The sequence below is a fragment of the Lytechinus variegatus genome, chromosome 8 (genome assembly GCF_018143015.1).
Source record: "Lytechinus variegatus isolate NC3 chromosome 8, Lvar_3.0, whole genome shotgun sequence".
Taxonomy (NCBI): Eukaryota; Metazoa; Echinodermata; class Echinoidea; order Temnopleuroida; family Toxopneustidae; genus Lytechinus; species Lytechinus variegatus.
The window spans coordinates 20,379,871-20,387,590 of record NC_054747.1 but is presented as its reverse complement, the minus strand read 5'-3'; positions in this window follow the sequence as shown (position 1 = coordinate 20,387,590).

Sequence of the window (7,720 nt, the reverse complement as noted above, 5' to 3'; positions counted from 1 at the left end):
ATGGTATCATCGTTTCCTATTGTTTTTATACAAGATTTGTAACTATTAACAACTCTATGTACATATTTATTGAAAATTTCTGACATGTAATGTTATAATATATATTTTTATAACATAATGGAATCAACTACAAAATTGATGGTTAGTTTATGCAAGTGGCGGTGATCTGAAACAATTTAAGAATAGTTGTGTCTTATTTTTTTCCTGAGATATATAGAATTGAAGGTGAAGAATTGAGTTGATTGTAGTAATATTATTACTTGAAATCAGTGATGTAGTGTCTTGAAAGATTTGCTGGAAGTAGTATACAAACAATACACATCTGAGGTATTAAGTCCACCACACACCTTACGACTGGTCTGCAATCCGATTCTGGAACAAATCGCATTTGTTTTCTGGAAATAATGAAAATTATCTTTTTGTTTGAGGTTCATATTAACTAAAAGAATACTTAAATAATAATTTGGATGATTGGTTGCAAGCCTTTATTTTGGAGTAAAGGCCAAATTAGTTTCAAATCGTAGCCCATTGTATGATTGCTATGACGTCATTACGACTAGATATTAAATTAGCTTTTATTTTGATAAGGATGATAACATAATCACAGATTCACCCATAGGTATTCGTACAATGATTTAGAAAATTACACAGTAAGATATTCAATGTCTCAATTTTACCTTTACCTTTGGAACAGTTCTGACATGCTCGAGGCCAAGCTGAGGGCGTTTGCACCACTCTAAAAGTAACAAGTGTGGGTTAATATCCTAATGACCTTGGTGGTGTATATTATATGTTTTATGATATAGTGATGTGGATCATTATGTGATAAACCAACCATAACCGTCAATATAACCATTCATTAGTACCAGCGATTAATTGATTTGCCTCTTGGCTAACATACAGTGGGGGGGGGGGGCAAAGCTGGCCCTACCCCCCCCCCTATTGAAAGGCACAATTAAAATTTGTGATGTAAAAATGCTGTTTAAATAGAAATGTGCCCCCCCCCCCTTGAAAGTGAAGACCATTTTTTTTTTTTTCGCTTGTAATTTTTTTTTTGAAGAAATATCCTGAATTTGTTGGTTAAAAAACCCTCTTTTTTTCTGGTTTGTCAAATTTTTCATCCTGGATCCGCCCCTGGTGAGTCCCACCACAAAATGCACTCCTTGGCGCTGGATGTTGAATGGAGACGGCAACACTGCAATATTCGGTGAGCCAAGAGAAACAAACTTGATTGAATGTAATATTTTCATCACCTGACTTAACAATTCGATATCTAAATTAATATGGCAGAAAGTTAACAAGTTATGTTCATTTTCTGATAGGGTTAACCTTTGAGGACCACTGTAACTTACTGGTCACATGATATATTTCAGTCAATCATTTTATTAGGTAAATTTCACCATTTTTTATAATACAATTATGAGAAGCCATAGGAGGTTATAAGCGCTAATCAAGTACAGGTTTTGACTCTGACATTTGCTAATTTAAGAATATAAATATATAATTATTGAAATGTGTTTCTATCATTCTATTCATGGTACTGGTTTATGTCATTGTACTCCTAAATAAGACTTATTGAATGTATATATGAAGATGTACAAGATATTAAACTAATTTTGGAAGTACCGCTTTTGAAGTATTCGTCTGTAACGAAATATGTCGCATCAACTCGGCCATATTCATGGTTTATTTGCATCTCTCTTGATGCCAAAACAATGGGGGGGGGGGGGGGGGGTGTAAGACAAGATCTGTAGAAGAAATATATAAAGACATGAGAGAAGAAATATATAAAAACATGAGAGAGTCGGAGTGATAGAGACAAAGAGAGAGAGTGGGGGAGTAAGAATAAGGGAATGGAAGGGGGGGGGGGAGGGACGGGAAGATAGGATCTGGAGAGAGAGGGGGGTGAGGGAGGAAAAATGAAGAGAAAGAGCGTCGGGACATGGAGTTAGAGAGTTCTTGAGGACGAATATAATGCGTTATACGTGCGTGTGTGTGTGTATGAGAGAGAGAGAGGTGGGGTGGGGGGGAGAGACGGGAAAATGAGACACAGAGTGAGGGAGAGAGAGGGGGAGCGGGGATTTTTTTTTAATTCCTCTTTCATAGACAGAAAATCTTTTGGAGCAAATACGATTCAGTTTAGAATATTTGTATCATACGGGAGAGTATAAGCGTAATTGAAAATAAGGGCTTACTGTTTTTGGAAGGATCCCTCTCCTGTACCTGACATTAAATATATAATTTGCCTATATCTTTTCTAGGGGCGATATTAAATCTCAAAGTTATTGATACGTCCTCTATTATTATTCAAGAGTATCAAATTGTGCGGGCAATATATATCCCGAACTGAAAACGAAGGGCATTATCAACAGATTTGTGCAGGTCTAATTTCATGTGGTGAAATTTAGTTGCTGTTGTAAAGCAGGGGAATAAAGTCCCGCACCTGGATAATGCGTTGTCATTTTGAATTATACCAAATCAATAATATTCTCGATGATGATGATTGTGATGATTGTGGTAATGATGATGATGATGACAAAATCAAAAGAAATGTACCAATTTCCCTTTCTGAATTATGGGGAGCTGGTTGTTCTTTGGTGACTTTTTACACTCTAAATTCCGAGGCCCGTATTCTGAAGTCGGGTTTAAATTAAACCCTGGTTTAAAGTTGTGGTTTAACTATGAAGAGCCAAATGGAGCACAGATCCCAACAGTACACACTGAATTTATTAACTCATATGACACCCAAATTGTTCACAATTGTCTGGGAATGATAACTGAATATTATTCTTCATTATGAAAGCAAAATGAAACAACATATTAAACATAAGAAATATCCGATATAAACATAATTTTTCAACTTTTGGCTCCCCATACTTAGCACAGAGTTGGACCGTGGTCTTAGTCGAACCTGACTTCAGAATACGTGCAAAATAATTCAAAATAAACCAGATCGGCTGTAAATAGTGACCAGTCGAATATTAGATTGAGATTTAAACCTTGATTTCAATATTTAAAATAATAATAATAATAAAATAAATTGTTCACTATTTACAGCCGATCTGGATTTTTTTTTAAATCTTTGGAATATAGAGTATAAGGGGGGGGGGGGTGATAGACTGACAATCATTATTCATTATCACGTAAAGATGGTCGCTTTTCGAGTAAAACCGGGCGCACATTGCCATTCGTGGCGCGATCCAAATTTCAAAGACATTGTATCAACATTTAATACCCCGTTCCCACTGTCGTGCGATTTGTAAGCCACGATTGGCCTTTCATAACTGATCACCAAAATTTGTGAACCACTTCAATATTGTCTACGATCAATACGATTGCCACGACTGGTTTGATAAGATCACTACGATTACCCCCACGATTAAGTATATACGCCGTTTGAATCGTGGCGAAGATCGTGATAATTGGAACTAGGTATTAGATGAACATTCCACATTCCAACCATGGGCGAAAATTACAGGGGGGGGGGGACGCATCCCCCTACCAAAAATAATAGGTAGGGGGGCACAATATGTAATGTCCCCCTACTATTTTTTATCTTTTATAATGGAGAAAATACATGGGCTAAATGACCTTACATTTTTGGTGAAACCTTATTTTTTTTTGCTTGTTAAATTTTCCTGTACATGGTCCCCCCATTCTGTGGTGACAGATTTCCGCTCATGATTCCAACCAATAAAATTTTAGCGATCAGGGATCAGAATAGTGGGAGGACTACTGAAATCGAATTTCAGTCTAGTTCAAGCCTCCCTGTGAGGAATTATAAAAGCGAATTCAATTTCAAATCGTAATGACGTCATCATCGGCTGCGACTTGAAGTCGACTGGGACTTTGCTCCGACCACAGGGCTTGCCGCAAAGCAAAATCTGATTGAATACCTATGCCGAACTTCAAATAAAATAATTTACTTCTTAATTGAAACCTTTCTATTTGAGGCAAAGTGCGATTTTGGGGTTTAAACCGTGTATAAATGAAATCAATCTTATCTTATCAAAAACATCGCGTCGCATCAGATAGACAAGCTGGGCTTTAAGACGGGATACGCGACAGGCGTAAAATAACGTAAAGAGGAAAATTGGTTCTTGCTAATTCACACCCATTAAGGGTATCCTTTCCCCATACTGGTCTTGATTCAATTGCATTATAATTCATTAAATTTGCACTTGTTTACATGGATTATTTATATAGAAAGCAAAATGAAAATACCAAGAATTAGATTAAGTCGATTGCCCCCCCCCTAGTCCAGATTGGACCTTGTTGTTTGGAAGTGCCCTTTCCCAAAAGCTAACATAAAGGGCACATGTCTCCCAATCTCTAATCATCAGCGCCAATCTACTCATCTTGACTCCCTGGGGAGTCAAGATGAGTAGATCTGGACTCCCCCCCCCCATCTCGCATCTTTCACAAAACTATAATAGGCCTAACTAAGGCTTTCAATTCGTCTGCAAATGAATTCAAATTCTGTGGGGCCGGGGGGGGGGGGATATAGGCTCACATCATGGCCCTGGGAAGTGGGGGCAGTCCTGGGGTGCTTCGCAGCACCCCAAAGATTTGCCTTGGGGGTGCTGCGTGTATTATTCTCCTTATTTTTCTCCATAGGCAGCACCCCCAGCCAGGGGCGGAAATCTCTCCCAAAAGGTAGGGGGGACAAGGGTCTGGAAAAATTGACAAGCAAAAAAAAAAGGGTATTACCTAAAATCTAAGGTCATTTCGACGAAAATATATTTGACAAGCAAAAAAAAAAAAAAAAAGGTCATCTCGTCCCAAAACGCACGTTTTATTCCCATTTTCAGTGATATATTTCTTAGCACCACCAAAGACCCAAAATAGTAGGGGGGGACATTTCATATGTGTCTGCTCTACTATTTTGAGTAGGGGGGAAAAGACCCCCCTGTCCCCCCTGGGATTTCCGCCCATGCCCCCAGCTATTTTGGAAGGTGTGTAAAAACGCCGGGAAAATGTAACCAAGATCCGGGACCAAAATTACCTTCATTTTTTAGTGACCCATTCTTTTTTTCTCTCTTTCAAGCATCATGCACCCCCAGTGAAAAAAATCGTTCTCAAGACCCTGGCTCACATCCCAAGCTTTACCAAATCGTAATACCGGCTTTATTATATATGGAGAGTTTAGTTGCAAAAGGGGTTAGGTCCACTTGGACCTAATACATAGAAAAAAATGAAGACAGGAAGGTTTTTTTTATACCCAACTTTATGTTCACATGATAGAGTACTACATCATGACAATTTAGTTCCTCATAAGAATATTGCAGTAAGTGAGAATAGAAAAACAGTTTTTTCTCGGAATGGTCCAATTGGACCTAACCCCTTTGCAACTAAACTGAAATGGACCTAACCCCTTTTGAAAAAAATTCAATATTTCTTTGCCATTTTAGATCACTTTCTAATGGGAATTTCAACTTTTCTTTGGTATCATCTTATAGAGGTACTAAAAATCTATACATTAATGCTAAAAAAAGTTGATGAAAAATTGACCTAACCCCTTTTGCAAGTGAGCTCTTCATATATTTATGGAGCAGTAAGGCAAAAATTAACGTGATTATGAACAATTACGTATAATAAATTGAGTCAATGGTATTATACCCATATAGTTGTGATGATATGCATGTGTGCAGGAAGGGTCATATTATCCGGTCACCAGAGGGGCGGGTCTGGCGGTCCATGTGATTACGCTCGCAAGCAAATCGAAAAAGATCCTTTGTTCTAATGCAGGATGATAAAGGAAATGGGAAATTGGATGAGGGCAGCAGATAACGTGACATGACTTCGAGCTAAACGGACGCATTGAGCAGAGCTCCCACCACACTTTGAGATTACACGTTACATAATAGAAATTATGGCATCCCATGGTCCGAGGCCTGTTACACGGCAAACTGCAAGTAAGCAGCCGGCCCCGTCGGCACCCTTGACTGACAAAGTTCGCTCGCCTACTACCCCGGATCCCTCTAACGCTGTTTTACAGCGAGATATTGCAGACTTTTCTGACAAAATATTATCCAAACTTGATAATATCAACACCGAGCTGCAATCATTCAATCGCCGCCTGACAGACGTGGAATCTACAGTGGAGCATAATTCTGCAAAAATATGTGATGTGGAAAATTCTATACCGGCTATCCTCGCGCCTCTACAAGACGAAATCGCTAATCTGAAAGAGAAACTGCTTCTGATGGAGATTTACAATCGAAAGCCGAATTTGTTATTCTACGGTGTTGAAAGCGACCCGAATGAGGATATCTATACCACGCTAGTTAAGGTTTTCATCCTGCTTGGAATCGACGAAGAAAAGGCCAAAGGAATCCAATTCGTCAACGCCCACCGACTACCCTCCCGCAACCAACCCAGGACCCCAGACGCCGGTGCCCAAGCCCGTCCCCGACCCGCTCCGATAATTGCTAAGTTCCAGAAAATGCCTGACAGAGATCTCATTCTTTCTACTTTTGAGAGACGCCCGAAGGAGACATCTCAGCAACCAGGATTAGCAGCTGAAATGCAACCACCACTACCTCCCCCTCGCATCACAGTGAGAATGGATCTCCCTCCCAGCCTGAAGATTCACCGCGGCCATCTCGCAGAAATCGCATATAAATTGCGTAAGGAGAAAAACCAATCTACGAGAATAAAGCTATTAGGTACAAAAATCGTTCTTCAGTGGAAGGAAAAAGGCACAACCATATGGAATATCTACAGAGAATGAACAAATTCAACGTTTTACCAGGTGATATGACTTAAATTTTCTATCTTTCTCCTTCACCTTCTTAATGCAACGAAGACTGAAGATTTAACAGTTTTCCCCTAAAAAATATGAAACATTATCGCATTTCCCCTGTCAGAATTCGTGTGTTTATTACCGAGTGTCATCTGATTTTCTTTGCCTTGTTTTTGAATATAAATATATTTCGATTGTGATAGTGAACGTTTAATACCCCAATCTACATGGAAAAAAAATATTTTGAATGTGTCTGTAAACCTTCAAACTACTTTCAAATTGTTTTTTTTTTTTTTCAATCAGATAATTTGTATTCCCTTCAAAGCCAGATACATTGATGAAATTCTGCTTGTTTTGAAGTTGTTCTTTTTTAATGCCAAGCAGCCATATTTCTTCAGCAAACACATGTGGGGAGGAAAAAAAATACATAAAATAATCCAATGTCTATATAAAAATGTACTCATTTTCAATATTTGAGATTTTTCAAATTATAACCAAGCACTAAGTCAAGTACAGCAGATATCAAGATTAAGAAGTAGCCTACTTTCCATTCAAACCGAATTGTCTGCAACACTTTGGAAATATATGTATTTTTTCCCCTTTAATTCTCGAAATCTGCAGATTGTATGCATTGCACTTAACACAACCCAAGTAACAAATGTAATTGGAACTATATTGCATACTTCCAAGTTGATTTAGGAGTTGATGTTTTATGAATATCAGTGATAGATCGTTGTAGGGGGGGACCCCCACTAGGAACATGACATTTAAATCCCCTCCCTGTCTCTTAAGAATATCATATTTTAATGCCATGACTAGATACAAGGAAAAGCGTGTATTGCTCTCTGTGTCTTTCTTTAAAAAAATAATGATAAAAATAAAAAATCTTGTGCATAAACACCAATCTGTCTAAAACTTTTTATACTTCAATTACCTCTAGATTCTTGATAATTCAATCCCAACACTGAATGAAAC